General features: G+C 39.7%; 1 long non-coding RNA gene across 1 annotated transcript in view; it reads left to right on the top strand.

Moving 5' to 3' along the window:
• The window catches only part of LOC138758068 (uncharacterized), a 29635-nt gene extending 9714 nt beyond the window's left edge, over window positions 1-19921 (top strand). The window contains exons 2-3 of the long non-coding RNA XR_011354120.1: window positions 16147-16318; window positions 18824-19921. This is a non-coding gene — a long non-coding RNA (uncharacterized lncRNA). The remainder of the gene's footprint in view (window positions 1-16146; window positions 16319-18823) is intronic.
• Window positions 19922-20277: the final 356 nt, after the last annotated feature.

The raw sequence follows: 20277 nt of genomic DNA, 5'->3' as shown, positions 1-20277 counted from the left end.
AACTAATATTGACGCAAAACAAGTTACTCCCTTTTACAATGGATAACCTTTCCTTTAGAGAATGGGAAAAAAAAGGGATTAAAAGAATAGAAAATTGTTTTTCAGGAAATAGATTCTTATCCTTTGAACAAATGAAAGATAAGTACAATATAACTCAAGATACAGCGCTGGCATATTACCAATTGAGATCCTACTTGAAGGATAAATTAGGAAGCAGTTTGAGTTTGCCAGAGGCAAGTAACCTTGAATATGTGATTACAGATACAATGATAATCAAAAGATTTATAACAAATATGTATATTAAACTGCAAGAAAAGGAGAATAAGGAAACAAATTGTAAAACTAAACAAAAACGGGAACAAGATTTAAATATAAAGATAAAAAAGGAAACATGGGAGAAATTATGTTCTGGAACGATGAGAAATACAATAAATACGAGACTACGTATGATACAATATAACTGGATACACAGACTATACATTACACCTCAAAAGTTAAATAAATGGACCCAACAGTATCTGATAGATGTTTTCGATGTAAAAAAAGAAATGGGAACAACAATTCATGCAATCTTGACATGTGAGAAAGTAGAAAAATTTTGGGAAGATCTCAATCAGATATTAAATAAAATAACAGAAAACAATATACCAAAGAATCCAGAGATCTTTCTCCTAAGTAACATAAAAAACAAAGAATTTGGAATTGATTTGGATGATGCACAAAAAAGATTTGTTAAGATAGCTCTAGCCGTAGCAAAAAAAATGTATTATGTCAACCTGGAAATTGGAAGATAATTTGAAAATACAACAATGGTATATAGAAAAGAATAAATGTATTCCATTAGAAAAAATAACATATAGTTTAAGAAATAATATTGAAATATTCGAACAAATATGGGAGCCTTACATTAAATACAATAGCGAAAACCTACCGGGGACAATCATTACCTAAGTTGATGGAAGGAGAAGGAAAGAAAAGAATGGACTCAGTAGAATTTCTGGTGTATTTTTGTTGAGTGACAACATTGTCTGACTGGTTTAATGTATCCTAGATTGTATACCTTAAATGGATGGGAGGGGGGGTTGGGGGGGGTGGGTTGGGAGGAGAGGGGGGGGAGAAAATGTCACTGTATATGTGTGAAAAGGAAAAAGTGTGTATCATGACTAATGTGATTTATGGTGTGAAAAATAAAAAAAAAAAACAATGTTTGCATTGGCTCTGTTTTACCAAGACGTCTGCTCTTTACTGCATTTTTAAATGTAGCCTGACCCACATGATTCTCTCATAATTGGAGACAAATAACCAATGTTCTCACCTTTTACTCTAGTCATTCCCTCGTCCAAGGATTAGTCTTTACTCCTATGAATGAATGGAGCTAACGTTCATTGCTCTACTTTTGCAATAGAGCACAAATTTATTTTCTAAACATAGTCTCACTGAGACCTTGTACACTGTTGTCAAACTTTGTTATCAAGGTACTCCAGTCCCTTTGTAGTTAAGGCCAACTCGCCATTTCTACTCTCTGTGCCTGCATCTTTGTTCACCAGCACACTTAGATTCCTTTTGTTATTAGTTTCTCATCATTTAAAATATGTAGTGTTTTTCAAGGTTCCTTTAATTGTCACATAATAATACATAAAAATGTAACACGCAGTACTTCATACTTTTGTCTGTCATAAGGCAAACAAAGAGTCGCCATGAGCATTGCCCAGCACTCCTAACAATAAGAGAAAGAGAAGCAAAATAGTCCTTTCAGAGCCATAGAGTGACCATGGACACACCTCCACCACTCCTGCAGCCTCTGCAGCACCACAGATTCCTGTTCAAACCAGTGGCAGCCCCGAGCTCCAAGTCCAAACTTCATTCGATCAGAAGTCTTCAGCCCCCAAGTCCCTTCGGGAGTCCTTTCTTGCCCTCAGCACCCTCTCAAATTCTGGATCTGATTCCTGGTACCCAGTCTCCAGCAACCCACAGCCTGCGTGGATCCTTCAACCACAAGTCACCATAAGTCTGCATCCTGTATTTTTTTCTTGTTCAATCAAAATTAATAATGTTTTGTATGTTCTGCTTCATCAGTTAGTTTCTTATCTACCCACATATGAATTATTTTACAAACAATTTGTGTATTCTTTGGGTGTTGTGTTTACCTTCAGAAAACAAGAAATTACAAATGACTGTTATTTTTATGATTAATGCAGATTTTTTTGAATATTTAATTTTCAGACAATACACTTTCTTTCAACACTTGTGTATAAACATACAGTCAGTTTTTCCCCTCCCCCCATAACCCAATAAAACCTAGAATAAAGTTACATAAATTATACATATACAAAAAATACACAAATACCATGAGGTCAATGACCCTTGCAGAAAAATTGAAGAAAGACTGGAAAAAAACCCAGATACTTAAATAAAAAGGGGTAAGGGACCAAAAAACAAGAGCACGTCATCTGCACCACGTCCCACTGCTCTGAACCAAATAGTTTCCCTGCTGGAATGGATTGTTTTATTTCCTTTCTTCTGAAGGGGTGAAATTATATTGGTGTACCTATGTGTTTCAGATAAGGCCATGAATGTGTCATATTTCCTCCTTAAATTGTACATGATTTTCTCCAGGGGATTACAACTCTGTATTTCCATATTCCATTGTGTAATATCTAGTTGGGAGTCAGACTTTGCTATACATTTCCTGGCTACTGACAAGGCGACTTTCACAAATTGAATTTGATATTTGGACAGTCTAAAACTCGCATCCCCAATGAACCCCAGAAGGTACACTTCTGGATCCTGTGGAAAATCCACCATTGTAATTTACCCAGAATGTCCTCCAGGTCCTCCCAGAAGGATCTCACCTTTGTACACAGCCAATTTGAGTGGATAAAGGTTCCAATCTTCACCCCACATCTGAAGCACATTTCCAAAATTTCTGGTTTAGATTTATGTAGTTTTTGTGGTGTGAGATATAGTTGATGCAGACGATTATATTGCACCAACCTATACCTGGCATTAATAACTGCTGTCCTGCTTTCAGACAAAGATCTAACCAGAACCACTCATGGATTGTTGTGCCCAAGTCTGACTCCCACCTCTCCATCGACCTGTGTATTTGCTTCGAGCCCTCACTTTGGAACATGAAATACATTATAGAAATAAACTTGTGCACATTCCCCTTTTGAATTAGAATTTCAATGTTACTAAAGGGTAATAGATGGTCGCAATTTTTCCCTTATAAAATATCTTAGTTGCAGATAGCAGAAGAATGTTCTATTAGGCAATCATATTTATTCCTCAACTGCATGAATGACATGAGCTGCCCTCGCTTATAAAATCCTTGACACACCTGATCCCTTTTTTGTACCAGGTGTCCAGGATCTTATTGTCCAGAGTCATGGGTATTAAGTTGTTCTGCTTCAAGGGCATTTTGGGAGATATCCCCACCTTCAATCCAATACATTAACTTATTCTTTTCCATGTCAGAAGTACATGCTTTAGTGTGGGGGGTATTCCATTTTCTTTGGAAATTTATTTAGTGTCCCATTTAGATACAAACTCTCATTCTATCTTTTCAAGTACCACATGCAGTCCAATTTGTGGCCAAGAGGGGCCCCCCTCTCAGTGAGACTACGTTTAGAGAACAAATTTGTGCTCTATTGCTAAAGCAGAGCAATGAACATTAGCTCCATTCATTCATGGGGTGGGGACTAATCCTTGGATGAGGGAATGACTAGAGGCGATAAACCTCACCTGGGCCGCCCAGTATTATTTAAAACCCTCCAACTTGTAATCCCAAGAGCACTTTTCCATGGAGATTCTAGCCACAGAAATTTTCTGACACATTTGCCGAGCCTCTTATGAAACCCTCGGGCAACAGAATGGGTAACAACTGAAATAGATATTGTAACCTTGGCATCGCCTTCATTTTAACAATTAACTCTGCCCACCAAAGTTATGGGCAGAGTTCTGCATCTACCGAAGTGCTCCTCAATCTTTGGGAGCAAAGGGGGATAATTGAGTTTGTATAAGTTGCTTAAATCTTTGTCTACTTTTATCCCCAGATATTTAATGCCTTCTTGTGGCCATTTGAATTGACTTCCCTGTTGGAATTGTCTTTAATCCCCCTTTGTCATGGGAAAATTCACTCTTGTACAAATATATCTTGTACCCAGAAATATTCTTATCATCCTTCAGTGTGGTCCTCAGCTTGGCCATCGACTGCCTGGGATCCATTAAATTATACTAACTCATCATCAGCAAATAGATTGATTTGTGCTCCTCTTGGCCCACTTTGAACCCTTTTTTGTCTGAATCGCATCGAATGGCTTCTGCCAGTGGTTCAATGGCCAGTATTAATGGCGCTGGGGACAGTGGGCAGCCCTGCCTACTGGACCTACTCAATCGAAACACTAGAGGTGTTGTCCGTTTGTAATAATTTTAGTTTGGGGTTTATAATAGTGTCTTAACCCAATTAATACTTGCCGCTTTTGCACAAATCCAGCTTGGTCTGGATTTATTAATTTAGGTAAATATTCCACCAACCTATTGGCCAATGCTTTTGCTATGATTTTATAATTTGCATTCAATAATGAAATGGGCATGTAGGTAGAGGGCTTCAGAGGGTCCCTGTCTTTTTTTATGATCACCATGATGATTACTGTTGAGAAAGACTCTGGGAGGGTATGTATCTTTGCTGTTTAATCCACCACCTTAATAAGAAGGGGCATTAAGAGATCTTTGAATTCTTTATTAAATTCAATGGGGAAACCATCCTCCCCTGGAGCTTGGAGTTTTATCAATCTCTTCCCTAGAGAAGGGGGTACTCGGCCCCTCTCAATCCTCCTGATTTAAATTTGGTAATTCCAATGTAAGCAAGAAATCATCTATTTTAGCGGAGATTTCCCCCCCCCCTTTCCCCCCCCCCCCCCCCCCCCCGTTGATTGCTCTTGAGACCTCTTTTGCCTTCACCTGACAAGACTTTTTGGGCCCTTTTCCCCTGCTCGTAATACTGTTGTCTCGATCTTAAGATCAACTTTTCTGTCTTGTATGTTTGCACTGTATTTGAGCTTTTTATTCATTATTGCTGTATTTTTCTTTGAAGCCTGACCTTTGATAATCTTTTTCCAATTGGGATATTTCCTGTTCCAAGCTGTTAATCTCTTTCATATGCCCTTTTTGATACCTTTGGTATATCCAATTATCTGGCCCCTTAAAGAAGCTTTCAGTGTATCCCATATTAGGATGTTATTGTAAGTAGAGGGACAGGACAGTTCATTTCTCAGAACAATTCTATCTGAGCTCTAATTAAGCTTCAAAATTCCAGTTTTCCCAACAGCAATGAGTTAAGGCACCATCTATGCATCATAGCCTGCTTATCTGGCATTATAATAGACAGAGTCAAGGGTGAAAGGTCAGACAGTAGTCGAGCTGTGTTCTCAGCCTCCACTATCCTACCCTCCAATTGAGCTGATGCCAAAAATAAATTAATTCTAGTGTAGGAATTGTGTTGCCTCTAGTAAAAGAAATAGTCCCTTTCTCTGAGATTCTGCTTTCTCCCGACATCTATTAAATTCAACTTTTTCATAAAGGCCAGGCTAGACTTAGCTGCCTTGGCCCTTGTTACTTTCTTTTGTGACCGGATTCTGACAAAAATTGAAATTTTCTCCAATCAAGGCATTCTCACATCCCTCTGAAGAATATGTTTTTTGTATAAATTGCCCATCATCAAAATTCAGGGCATATATATATTCATAAGTTTCCATGATTCAGAGTATATTTAACAATGCATCAGCACAAATCTCCCAGTCTGATTAGTGACCACACCCGGGACCCCCACTGGAACATTCTTCCCTATCAGGATAGCCACTCCCCTGGCTCTGGAATTGAAGGAGGACATCGCCACCTGACCCACCCTCCCCCTCTTTAACTCTGTTTTTGATTTGTAAGGTGGGTCTCCTCGAAATATACAATATCTGCCTGCACTTAGTTTTAGTGTGCCAAAACTCTTTCTCTTTATTTTTCCATTCATCTCATTCACGTTGAAACTTACACATTTAATTGTCTTATCCATTAGTGTGCCAAAACTCTTTCTCTTTATTTTTCCATTCATCCCATTCATGTTGAAACTTACACATTTAATTATCTTATCCATTACCCCAGAGCCCTTCCATTATTTTCCTCTCCTTCCTTCTTTTTCCCTGATACTTATCCTCCATCCTGCTTATCTGCTGTAGATCTCTGGCATGGATGACTGTGCTCCAAACAAAAACTAAGCAAGCTAAAAAAAAATTTAGAAAAAAACAAAAAAATCCTCCCCCTTCTATTCTGCCCCCAGTCTACCCTTTCCCTTCCTGGCACCAATTCCCGAGATATTGGCCCCAGCTCCCCCGCCATTTTGGAGTGTGCCATTGCACCAATCTACCTGTTATGCTATTCCCTCCCCCCTTTCTTCGAGTTCCCTGTATCAATTCTTCATTTAACTTGAACAATCATATTTAAACAATAACAAAGTAAAACATTCCCCTCTATATTCAAAACACTCACAATTTATACAGTCAATCCTTCCATTGATTCCCCTTTTTCCCCATATTTATATTTAATCCCGGGATGATGGCAGGGTTTTTGCATAATCCATTGCCTCCCCAGGGTCTGTTTTTTTTTTAAAAAAACACAACTTTTTCTCCCCTCCTGCCCTTATTATCTTCAGAGTTACTGGGTGAAGGAAGGTTGAACTCAATCCCTATTTTTCCAAAGATTAAAAAAAAACTTGATCTAATTCTCTCCTGCTCCTTAATAGCGTCACACTAATATCTGGGTAAAAGAGGATTTTCACTCCTTCATGTTCTACTGGACCCCTTCTTTCCTTCACTGTCATTGCTGCTGCCCAGAAAATTCACTCCCTTTCCTGGTAGCAAAGGAATCTGACATGGATGGACCCTGGTAAGGTGGGAGGGAAGCATGAGGCGAGAGACAAGTGGGTTCTTTCTAATTCCAATTCATCCCCAATTTTATCCCTCCCTAGCACATCTGGGATCCATTTTTTAAAGAACCAACTGGGTATCTTCCCTTTATACCCTCTTTCACCCCCACAATCTTGATGTTCGAGAATTACAGTTGGAGGAATAACGAGTTCATCTTTTCCCACATCCTCTCTCTTTTCCTCACCTACACATCCATTTCATTTTCCCTCTTATCCAGCCTTTCCTCCACCCTCTTAATTCTTTCCTCTGTTTTTGTCACCCTTTCTGTTATCCTTAATCACCCCCCCCCAGCTTACCACTAGTGTTTTCAGTGTTCTTTTTATCTGTCCAATGGCCTCCATTATATACCTGGTAGAGGGCATCAAGCCCTCTACCTCCTTTCTTTTCTGTCCTCTGTTCAATGTCCTTCTCTTTCCACCGCATTCTTCCTTCTCTTCTCCATCTTCCTCTTCATCCTCACTCTCCAACATTGAGTGTCCTGACCTTTCATCCATCACTCCAATCCTGACACCTCCCTGGCCTCGCCGCTCCTGCTGCCTGCCAGGTCTGACACCTCAAACTTCTGATGTAGCTCCACGCTCGGACTCCTCCTGACCCCGGGATGAAACAGCCTTACCAGATAGGCCTCTCGTTTTCCTTGTGGCCAGTGGCTTTTTTTTTTTTTTGCTGTTTCTGCAGCTGCCGTCACCATCTCCACCTTGGTTCAGTCCCCTTGTCCACGGGCCTCCACGTTATTCACGCCCGACAGTGCTCCCGCTGCCTTGATCAGGATTCTCCTTTGACCTCCTCTTGGGTCAGCTCTGCCCTCACTCATCCTTCCGGGCAAGTTCTCCTCCCGATGGGTGCCCTAATGTTCCAATCCCGACTATGCTGTCGGCCTCTCCTTTCCAACCACAAAGTGAGGACTTCCTGTTTTTCACTTTCACCATTCTCTCTAAAATCAACGCCTTTGTTTTCTTTCCCATTCTTCTTCAACTTTTTCTTTCTTCTTGCATTATCCTTTTCATCTCCTGATCATTTTTAGGGGGAATTTTTTTTTTCTCTGTCTTTTATGCTTTACTATCTGGGGAGCTCTAGAATTCTTCTACTACCCTCTGTTGCCACTTTGGATCCCCCCCCCCCTCCGTGATTAATGTAGATTTTAAACAGTCGAGATTCTAGTAGAGATCTTTGCAGCAAATGATTAATTACATCCTGCCAACTAATCCCTCTCCTTTAGGCACCATGAAATCCATTTGGTTACAGCTTTTCTCACTACATATAATAAATGTTTTGAACATTCTGGTATATTACATATATGAGTTTTCTCCATTCCCATCTAGTTAATCCCCAAAACTAATATGGCAAGCACCATTTCCTTTTCTTAAAATCATGTTGATTCTGCTTGACATAATTCATAAGTACACTGTTGAGAAATTTGTAATCCTAGATTCCTGGATTTTCCAGCACTGCCTTTATCTGTTTTTTTTTGTTGAAAACCAGTGAACATTTGCTTTCCCTGAACTAATTAGGGTTTTCTGTAGGTGTTAGCTTTAGAAAGAATATAGAAACTCAAATGTAAACCACGATGTGTCCTCTGAACTATATTTGTCATTTTATTCTTTCTCTGCCCATGAAGATCAAAGCATTCATTTTGCTCAAGTTTCTTTGCAGAGAATGGACCGAGGACCTGTTCCATGCTCTTTGATTGAATTATTGATCTCTTCCCTCTTCAACGATTAGGAACTATAATGACTACTCCTGGAGCGTAGTTTGTCTCTCATTATGGATTCTCTCTGTTCGTCCTGATTTCTATTTGCTGAGCTGCACTCATTATCCTGCAACTATCCCTGGATCATCAACAGATGTTTAGTGGAAAGTGTGCAGACCAGCTGCTTCACAGTCTGATATCTGGACACCAATACCCCTGAGTGCAAACCCATGTAGAAGGTAATAGGCAAAACCCTTCCCACCATCGAAAACATCTCCAGGGAATGTTGCCATTGGACAGCAGCAGCAATCATCAAGGATGCACACCACTCTGTTCTCACCGCTCTCATCAGGAAAGACGTATAGGTGCCACAAGAATCACATCACCAGGTTCAAGATCAGCTGCTACCGCTCCACCATCGGACTCAACAATGAACTAAATTAAGAACTCGTTTAAGGACTCTTACTTTTGCATTCTATTGTTGTTGTTTTCTTTTCTGTATTGCACAGTCAATTTGTTTAAATTTCTATATTTGTTTGCATGTGTACAGATTTTTTGCACTACCATTAACTGGTAAATCTGGAAAACGAATCTCAGGGTTATATGTGATGTCGTGTAAGTACACTGACAATAAATCTGAAATCCACTAATCACCAATGACCGCAACCCCTGCTCATCCCCATTAACCCTGCTACCCAACCTCCTCCATTACATTTCTTGGTGAGACACATCTTTGCTCGTCTACCATTTCCATGTGGATCTGTTGTGACAGTATTGCCAAGGGTGACTACTGCACAGTCCTTGCCTAGAAACTGTTTTATCTATATTTTAAGGACACCATACTTCCTGAAATTTACCTGTTCAAACCTTTACATCCCTGCTTCGGACATTATATTTGTGGCCTAGTACTTGGCTTTTAAGTTGGGGCACTAACCCGAGTTCAATGCAAAATGTATGCAGAGCAACCAACACCAGTAAGTACCTAAATGCAGGTCTCCTCTCAATCATTGCAAAGTGCTCCAAAGATGTAGACATTTCTGGCCATCATCCCTCACCAACTACCAGTCCCTACCTTGTCCCTCTTCTTCTCCCTTTCCTTTGCACTGATTATATCTTGATTGTTGGGCTTGCAGATCTGTCTTGTGAGCAGAGCTTAAGCAGTCAAAGTATGTGTTCTCTTCAGTTAAGAAGGCAGCCTCTTGCTGCTAATTTTTTTATATTCTGATATTCAATGTCTTGTTCATTTCCCAGTATCACCATTTAGAGTTTTACTAATATACTATATACTAGATCTTAGCCTTATTAGTCTTTGACTAATTTTATTTTTGTTTTTTATGAAGTGAAGGAAAGGATAATGAGATTGAAACTGAACATATGACATTCCTGAAGACATTGAATGAAATGTAGTAAAACAGGCTTTTAACAACACTGAAAGTGGTGGGATGTTTCTGGGAATTCGCCTTTCGTCAGAGCACTAATAGTAGAGATTTGTTTTAATCTAGGGATCAACGTTGGGATCATTGCCTTTTTGATAGTAATGTGTGAATTAGACATGAAATAGAAGTTTCAGTCTGCAATGTGATAAAACTTGGTTACATTGTTAGGCAATAGTACCAGGAGGATGTAGACTGGTGTGGTTGGCAGATGAAATCTCATATGGAAAAATCTAACGCGATTCATTTTGGGAAGAACTTTATGAAGAATGAGCAGGAACAATGTGAACTAAATGCTACAGTTTAAAAATAAATTAATATGTTGGGCATTTTTTGCATTGTTAATCTTAAAGTTAGCTTGTATGTCTCTTTATATTTGTTTGGTTGTAATTCTATTTTCTGAAATCTGGGCATCTCTGACAATGCCATTTATTGACCAGTGAAATATGTGGCCTTGACTTCTTGCAGCCCTTCTGGTGATGTACCTCCATAGAGCCTTTGGTCAGGGACTTCCAGGATTTGAGCAAGTACATTTTCAAATAAAGATAAAGAAGATATGTAATTCGAAGGGGAAGTTACAACTAGTTGTGTGCCCATATGCCTGCTGGCCTTGTCCTTTATGGTCAAAGTTTAATAGCCTGGGTGAGTAGCTGGCAGTGTGGCAACTGTGCACTGATGATGGAAGGAAAAATGTTTACAGTGATGGATGAGGTGTTAATAAAGCTTACTCTTTTTCCTGAGTTGTAGCTATTTAACTCATCCATGCAGCTGATTGAAAGGTTCTGGGATGTTAGAAAGTGAGGTATCCAACTTTTTAACCTGCTATTTTAACCTTGATATGTGACTAGTCCATTTAAGTTTCAGGTCATTCATTATGCTGAATATGTGGATTCAGCAATGATATTATCATTGAATGTTAAGAGATGGTTTTTAGATTCTGTTGTATTGGAGATGGTCATTTCCTGCCTCTGTTGTGGAGTGAATGTTACCTGCCACTTACTAATCTGTGTTAAGTGTTGTCCAGGTCTTGCTGAAGGCAGACATGAACTGCTTCATTTGGAGAGTAGCTGCAAATGGAATTGAATATTGTGTAAACATCTCACTTCTGACCTTTTTTGATTGAAGATAGACTGAAGATGGTTGGGCCTCGACCACTGTCATGCACTGATGATTTGGGGGTTTGTGTAGATTGAATTCAACAACTGCTTCTGATAGAAGGATGAAGCAGAAGATGATTAAACCTAGTTATTTCCTTCATTTTTAAAAAAAAATCAGGGCCCCTTTAATCTCCCCTTGGTCAAATGCTGTCTTTATGATTTTAATACTGTTTATCCAGAGTAATATTTGCCACCACTACCATTTACCAATTTTTCTGTACATTGCATTTTTTTATTTGGAAACTCCATGAACTGTGATCTTAATTTCCAATACCTCAATTTGGAGTAGATTCCCTCTTTAGCAGCAAAGTACCATTAATCTTAAACTGCTCATTAGCTTTTTTTTAGGTTAAGCAAATGGTTATTTTGTTTTAATTATTTTTTTAACTATCAGATCAGGTAAATAGACCACTTCAGTTCCAGTTTAGCAGAATTAAATTAAGCGCTGTTGTTTTCTTTTAAGGCTTGAAGAAAGCAAACAATTCAGAACTTTCATAAATTTGGACATCGCACAGATCTTTACTGTCATGGAATTGAAGTGTTGTTATTGATGCAAATTAAGAAATGCATTAACTAATGTATAGCAATACAACAAAGACTAGACAATCTATTTTTAATGAAGCTGATTGAGGGATAGACATTCAAAGACCTTGGCAGAATGGCCTTGCTCTTCAATGAGTGCCATGAAATTTTTGCATCCACCTGAGAGAACAAACAGGGCCTCGGTATAACATGTATTGCAGCACCTCCTCAGTGCTACATTTGCATGTCAGGTCTTAGAAATGAATGCAAGTCCACAACCTTTGTATTCTTGGTTTTTGGTTCTTGATCCTCCAAAATATTCCGTATGGAATTTAAATTGGAGGTGGCCTTAATGGTAGAAAACTGACCTTTTCTATTTCATTTCCTTGCTGTTGTGATTTGATGCAAAAGTGTAATTTCCCTTTCTATTTCTTTTGTCTATCTTGTGGTTTCAGCTTTAATGAACCCCAACTGAGATCCTTTTATTCTAGTATTGTGTTAGAAATTTTCCTAACACTTCTGGCTCTCGTTTTGCCATATCCTTTTCTTGGAACTTAATGTGCTCAATTGAAAAATTTTCAAGATTTTTGCAAATCTGATTCTTGTAGAAAGCGACATCATATTGTTCCATTTTCAATCATGTTTGCAACACACCAATTATGTTTTGAATACTTTGCCCACATATGGAAGTTCCTCACTCCAAGATTTTTAAATAATTGACCCTAGTTTGCTTGTTTAATTTGAGTTAATAAATTCTCTTTTTCAATATTTTTTAAAACTCTCACTACCTCCAAAGGTGTTGTAATGATTGAAAATTTTCAATAAATATCTGTCAAGGTTTGAAGATCTATCCTTGAATTAAATCCTCATCATTGGAAAAAAATTGCTGTCCACAAACCAAGCTGGTCTCTACACCTGCATAGTAGGTAAAGGTACTTATTTTAGAAATGTTTATCATGACAGAAATTCAACAGCTGCAACATTTTAGTGAACATTATAAAGCTTCTGCCATTTGATTAGTCTCTCCATGCACTTTTAAGTTTATCTTGTGCTTGGGAAACATAAAGTTGAGAGGGTGAATCCATTTGTCCTTGTAGTTGGTAAAAACAATTAGCTATTGCCTTGCCATAGCCATTTGAGCATATGCTTATTTTATATCTTGCAGTTCTTATCCTGGCAAATCTTAACTGAAAGCAATTAAATACGATTTTTTTCAGATGGAAAAATTGTTGCAAGACCATATGTCTTCTTTTACATTCATAATTACATCCAATTAATACATTCTATGTACAAAGCACCAATGCTACTCGTGTGGCCACTTCAAACAAAGATCTGAGAGGTTGTTAAGTTCAGGTTTATTATTATCATTCGACTGTAAAGTACAACTGGATGAAACAGTGTTCTTCAGACCTAAGTGTAAAAAAAGAATGCAAACACATATAGACATAGAACATATATTTATAAGTGATTTATATACATTACATATATAAAAATAAATATTGTTAAATAATAGTAGATTCTCAGAGGGTTTGTATGAGCAGTTCATCAGTCATTTAGCAGTCTCACTGCCCTGTTTCTCAGCCTAGTGGTTCTGGCTCTGATACTTCTGTATCCCTTTCTCGATAGCTGTAGCTGGTAGATGCTATGTGTGGGCTGCTAGGGGTCCTTAAGGATTTTACGAGCCCTCTTCAGACAACAATCCTGGTAGATCATGTTGATGGGGGGAAGGGAGACTCCTCTCTGCTGCTCTTGTGGCCCTGTGGTTTAATCTCCAATTTAATGCTTTACAGCAAAATACCACACTGTGATGCAGCCAGCCAGGACACTCTTGATAGAACTCCGGTAGAAAGTCAACAGGATGGTGACCTGTAACCTTGCCTGCCTCGGTAACCTCAGGAAATGCTGTTACACCATCCGCTCAGAGCCCAGTGGTGCCAGGGCCTTAGATTACAGTCCTTTCCACAAAACCTTCGCATTGGGTGAACCAAACTTCGGTGTGTCCTTCATGTACTCCTGCAGTCCAGAGTGTGTCAGACACCAGCATTCACTTGTGAGCATCTTGCTAGGCCTGAAGACTGTCAGATTTCAGGCAGATCTCAGTGCATCTTTCATTGTGCTAAAGATCTTCCAGTAGCACTTTGCATCCCTAGAAACAATCTGTAGATCAGAGAGTTCTCTGTTACACAGCTGCTTGGGATGAACCTTGACAAGCATACCTGCATCCTTTTCCAGACCTTGGTAAATGCATTGTTCAGAAAGTGGGGGGTCGGTTGTCATTGCCCCATCTTTGGCACAGCTCTCCTCTGTGTTAGGTATGAGATAGACTAAGCAGGATAAGCAAGATCTTGATGCTTGTTGGTGAGTTCTGGTGATGCAAAATTCTGTCAAATTTTTAGCCATCTGCTCGGGAAATCATCCACAGGATCCATTATGCTGTTCTCCAACACAGTGATGACATTCCATGCTGACCACTGCTTGATGGATGTGGCCAGGTGTTTTTGCACAACAAGTTACTTGAGGGATGTGTCTAACAGAATGGAGCATTATGCTGCAGCAAGGCCATGAACATCCTTTGGAATTCCAGTAACAGGTGGAATTTCAGTGATACATGATGTGTGCATATTTTCCTTCTACGCTCAGTTTAATGCTGCCACACACACAAATGTGGTCATCAAAATGAGGACAAAATTGAGCTTTCTTCAGGTGAATCTGAGTGGCCACGGAAAAGCAGGGTATGGGCCACACCTGTGCCCTGTACAGCAACACCGAAAGTGCTGCATATCCCAATGGCCACGTTTTTTCCCACCATCAAATCTATTTCAGTCTCTGAATAATCCCCAACCTCTCCCGACCTCCTGGCAACCTGCTCCCTCTCTTCCTCGCCTCCCCCCCCCTCGGCTCCCCTCCCCCCCCCGGCTCGGCTCCCTCCCCCCCCCCCCCCCCGGCTCGGCTCCCCTCCCCCCCCCCCCGGCTCGGCTCCCCTCCCCCCCCCCCCGGCTCGGCTCCCCTCCCCCCCCCCCCCCGGCTCGGCTCCCCTCCCCCCCCGGCTCGGCTCCCCTCCCCCCCCCCCCCGGCTCCCCTCCCCCCCCGGCTCGGCTCCCCTCCCCCCCCCGGCTCGGCTCCCCTCCCCCCCAACCTCTCCTCCCCTGATCTTCCCAGCTCTCTTTCGCCCTCCCACATTCTCCCCCTCTCCCTTTCCTTTATTCTCTCCCTCGTCCTTGGTCTCTTCCCACCCCCTCCCCTCCCCCCCCCACCCCATAGCTGTTTCTAAGTGTTGGGTGAAACCTAATCAAAATGCTGAAAATAAAATTGGATAATTTTGTTGTGATTGCTTATAAAATTGACATCAGCAGGTGCTAAGGTTGGTCACGTGGTTGCAGTGCATTTTAGTAAGGCAGATGTTCCCCTCCCCACTTCCCACTTCCCCCTCCCTTAAATGCCACTCGATCTGAGTGCCCAATCCCTCTCTTAATTCAACAAGAACAACAAGGGCTGATGGAAGAGCGGGTGATGTGGCGATAAATGTGAGAAAGCCAACAACTGTTATTTCTGGAAATCTGGCCCAACTGTGTTGCTGATGTAAACAATTTATTAATGTACAAATTGGCAGCAATTTCAGGGGATTAAGAAATATGTAGTAAATTGAAAATCTCCAGAAGTGGCTTGGACATAATATCTAGCCTCACCTTCCTGATTTAACTTGCCATAGAAAGTAAACCCTTGTAATCATCCTTTTCAATGTTGTTTTCAATGTTGTTTTGCTTCCTCTCTGACTCACAATAGAATGAATAAAAGTGTTTAATCTAATCCCTGCCTGTGTAACCATGTTAGAGTTTTTTTCTTAATTCAATTTTTATTTTTCACATTTTATTCCTTCTTTCTTTCCCTCCTCTTTTCTAGTTGAATTCAATACCATTCCTACTCCATCACTTCAATTTTTCTCATTCCTTAATTCTCATGGTCTCTTAGTCAGTCTTGACATTCACCAAGGTCCAAATGCCTGTTGTTGCCCTTGGAGTGGGATTCATTAGTTCCCATTTCCAGCAAATTGCAGCACAAGTCTTTTAACTGAAGAGTATGTGGGGGGGGGGGGGGGGGGGGAAACTGAACTAATGATCTCCCGTGAGGCTATGCTCCAGAAAGTCTCACTCAGTCAGTTATCAAATTTCTACCAAATTTCCCCTGGGCTTATGCTAAAGTTAAGGTCATGGATATGCTTAATTGAAATAAAACATGAACTACGTTATGTATGTTGATATTCAAGTAACAAACTAATTTAGTTTTGTGCTGATGTAGATTTTACTTATAAATTACCTCATCATTTAAGAGATTTCATTCTAATGATCCCTTTTTGTTTATTTGAATTATAGGTACATTTAGGTATTGCCAAGGAATATAAGGAAGGATTGATTTAACATGTCTACACCGTTTAGAAAAGAATTAGAAAAGTATCGAGATGTTGATGAAGATGATCTTCTTCGAAAATTATCAGAAGAGGAGATACATCAGTTGGAGGATGAATTGGAAGAACTCGATCCAGATGTACGTATAGACATTGCTTGTATGTGCTCTCATGAAGTTTATTTCCATAAAATGATTTCTAATTTGCATCACAAATTGCTGCAAAGCCCTATAAATCAGCTGCCTTCCCCGTCCAGACCAATTTTCTTTTGACTTTCTTCTTTACTAAGAATGTTAGAGCTAAAGTTGTTTTTGTGAATTTTAGTCTTGATTTGTAAATCCCTGCTTCATGAATTTAATTAACCCATCAAAGAAATAAAATAAATTGAAACTGTTAACCTATTGCTTTAAGATCTTTATTGAACACACAAGGCCTCAATACCTCACTGTTGCATTCTGTATTTTCTTGCATATGTTATATCTAAATAGATGATGGAATGACTGCTCTAAAGTCTTCAGTTTAATTGTTACTTCAAATATTTAGTTGGTGATATTTGTTATCCTCACTTTTGAGTCTGCTGTTTATGAAGTTAATAAAATCTCTATTTAGAGGATTGTTCTATCTTTGCTCCATATTTCTGAAAATTCTGAGGTGCATCTTTTCTGATTTAGGAATGCAATTGACTTTTTAAATTAATTTTTAACGTTCATTAAAGAGAATGTGACAGAATTGAAGTCTAAAATAGATTCAAGCCTGAAACAGTTCAGTTTAGTTGGAAGGTTCAATTGTATTTCTATAGGAATAACAAATGTGCAGTTGCTGGTTTAAATATACCTAAATTGATAATTCTTTTAAGTCCAAGTTCTACTAATTGTTTATAGAGGTCAAAAGATAACCTATGCAAGGTCATTAGAGTTGGCAAGGGGCAGTACTGAACCAAACTTAAGACCCAGACAATTTGTGGACATCAGGCACTTATGGCAGGGCATGCATGCCATTTCAGGCTACAAAATGAAGCCTGGCAGAATAGTAAACAGTGCATCCCTCCCTGATGAGCTAAATGCATTCTGTGCCAGATTTGAGCAGGGGACCAGTGAGATAGTGGAACACACTTCTCCTACCTCAAGCACCCATGGTCACTGACACAAATATAAGATTGGCTTCTGGAGAGTGAACCTGCAGAAAGTGGCTGGGCCAGATGGACGTGCCTTCTTTGCCTGTGAAACTAACTGACAGTTTGTGATAGTACAGATTCTATCACCAATGTGTATATGTACATATGTACAGATGGTTAGTGTAGGATGACTGTGATTGGCTGAGAGTGTAGCCACACCTACTGGCAGGTCTTAAAGGATTCCTCCTAGCCAGTCCAGGTCATTCTGGACTGGTTGACCTATTTGTGATATGCTCCAGTCTTTTAGATAATAAAAGCCTTGGTTTGGATCAAGTCTTTCGACGCGCATTACACAGTTGTAGTCCCAGACATCTTCAACCTCTTTCTTCAGCAGGCTGGCTGGCTTTCTTCAGCACCTGCTTCAAGAAGGCCATTATCAATGTGGTGTTGAAGAAGAATGTAGTGATTTCCCTCTAGCTCCCAACCTTACCTTCCTTCTCTGATCCGAGAGCTACCCTTCTTAGCCCTCTGCCCTCTCCCTCTATCACTTCTCAGCTTCTACTCTCCCACCTGTTGCCTTGTACTCTTCCATCCCCACAGCCCACCCAACTTTTTATTGAGGCATACAGAGGGCTCAGGTTTGAAATGATTGCCTTTTTCTTCTTATGAATGCTGCATTACTTGCTGAGTTTCTCTAGCACTTTTGTTTACTGCCCACAGAAGTAAAGTTGTATCGTCTTTGCTTTGTACCAGATAATCTTGCCCTGTAACTCTGCACTTTGTACTTTTTTACTGTATCTTAATTGTTGTACTATCTATCCGGGCATTTTCTATATACTGTATGTGATAATAAAACTGAACTGGGGTGGGGGGGGGGGCGGGAACTTGTAACTTTGGCCCAACTTGCCTAATTAGCATTATGGGCTGCATTTGGTCCCTATCCTTCTAAATCCTTCATATCCATATTTCTGTCCAAAGATTTCTGCATTTGTTACACCTTCGGGATTGTATGAGTATAGTGTTATGCCTTTTGGGATGAAAAATGCACCTGGCACATTTCAGAGAATGATTAATGCAGTAATTCAGGGTTTAGAGCACACTGTAATTAGTACAGAGACATGGGAAGAACACATGCTTGAATTAGAGCAGTTATTTCAGAGACTGGTGGAAGCACACCTCACAGTGAATTTGCACAAGAGTGAGTTTGGACATGCTTCTGTAATATATCTGGGTTATGTGACAGGACAGGGACAGGTGGCACCACCGGTTGAAGCGAAAGTATTGGCTATCACTGTGTTTCCTATCCCCGGTAATAAGAAAGCTCTTCGGAGATTTCTAGGTATGATTGGCTACTATCATAGATTTTGTAAAAACTTTGCAGAAATTGCACTCCCACTAACAAAACTACTTGGAAAGGAAGAAAAATTTATCTGGTCAGATGCATGCCAGGAAGCGTTTCTGAAGTTAAAGGCCATTTTATGCCATCAGCCTGTACTTGTGTCCTCTAACTTTGAAAAGCCGTTCTTTTTAGCAGTGGATGCCAGTGACGAAGCAGTTGGTGCTGTACTGTTGCAGAAGAAGGATGGTGATGGAGTAGAACATCCTATTTCGTACTTCTCGAAAAAGTTTAACGACCATCAATGAAATTACTTGACCATTGAAAAGGAGTTATTAGCGTTTGGTTTAGCATTGAAATATTTTGATGTGTATATTTGTACTGCTCAAAAACCATTAATAATATATACTGATCATAATCCATTAGTTTTTCTGTCTAAAATGAAAAATAAGAACAGACGGTTAGTTAACTGGAGCTTAATGTTACAAGAGTATGATTTAATTATTACACACATAAAGGGGACAGATAATGTAATAGCAGATTGTTTGTCAAGATGTTAATCTGGCTAGATATGAATATAATCACATACTTGTAAAAAAAAAAAAAAATGGAGTGTTTTATTTATGTAATACTTCCATTAATTGTTAAAAATTTGTTCTTTTGGGCCAATTTTTTTTCTTTAGTAGGGGAGGTGTTAGAGTTCTGTGTTGTGTATTGGCCTATGTGTTGTGTGGCTTTATGTTAAAAAGTGACAGTTTGCCTTTAAGAGCCAAGATGAAGGTGGACTGCTGAGAGTGGGAGATAGACTGAGCATGTGCATAAAAATGATCTAAAAATTTCTGGACTTGGATGATAAACCACCACTGGGTGGTGCTGTGGATTGGAAGAAGGCCCAGAGCATGAGTCATGGTCTGGAGGACAGTTTAGAATGTTGGGATTTCAAAAAGGATGAACATTCCGAAGGCAGCCGGAAGGATTCGGACCAAGTCAGTTGTTCATCTCTCTGCAAGTAACACAAGAAGACAACTTTGAATTTTGTTCTCGCTCTCTCGCTCTCAGATCTTTTGGCTTCAGTTTACCAAACAAACTGAATTTTATGATCTTTGCTTCGGTTGAGATTGAAGTTTTGTGAGTCTTGTGTGTTTTGTGTCTTAAGTTTTTCTGTGGGCTGGTTGGAAGTGTAGCTTAGACTTTGATTACATATGTTATATTTAGGCTGGGGAATTTATTAGTTTTACACTGTTATAGAGATTTGCATAATAACTAGTGGGCATTGTTATAAAAAGGGGGAATTTTGAATTAAAGTTTGAAGGTGAATTTTTTGTTAATAAAGTAATTGTTCATCTTTACCCCTGTGTGATATGCCGCCTTTGAGGTTGCTGGTTTGATCTTGTAACAATAGGAAGCTAGAGAGAGACAGATATATTCCATCTACGGCTGAGAGTGCAGTCAATTACCACCTACAAAGCAAGGGCAAACACTATAGATGGCTGTGATGCTTCACTACCTAATGAGCTGAATACCTATGCCCACTTTGAGAAGAAGAACTAAACAATGCTTACTAGAATCGCTGAAAAGGCTGAGGACCCTGTGATGTCTGTCTCTGAGGACAATATCAAAACATCATTCAAGAGGGTGAACCCTCACAA

Source organism: Narcine bancroftii, chromosome 1 (assembly GCF_036971445.1).
Source record: "Narcine bancroftii isolate sNarBan1 chromosome 1, sNarBan1.hap1, whole genome shotgun sequence".
NCBI classification, from domain to species: domain Eukaryota; kingdom Metazoa; phylum Chordata; class Chondrichthyes; order Torpediniformes; family Narcinidae; genus Narcine; species Narcine bancroftii.
The sequence above is the reverse complement of the archived record's forward strand: the minus strand, read 5'-3'. Positions and strand labels throughout refer to the sequence as shown.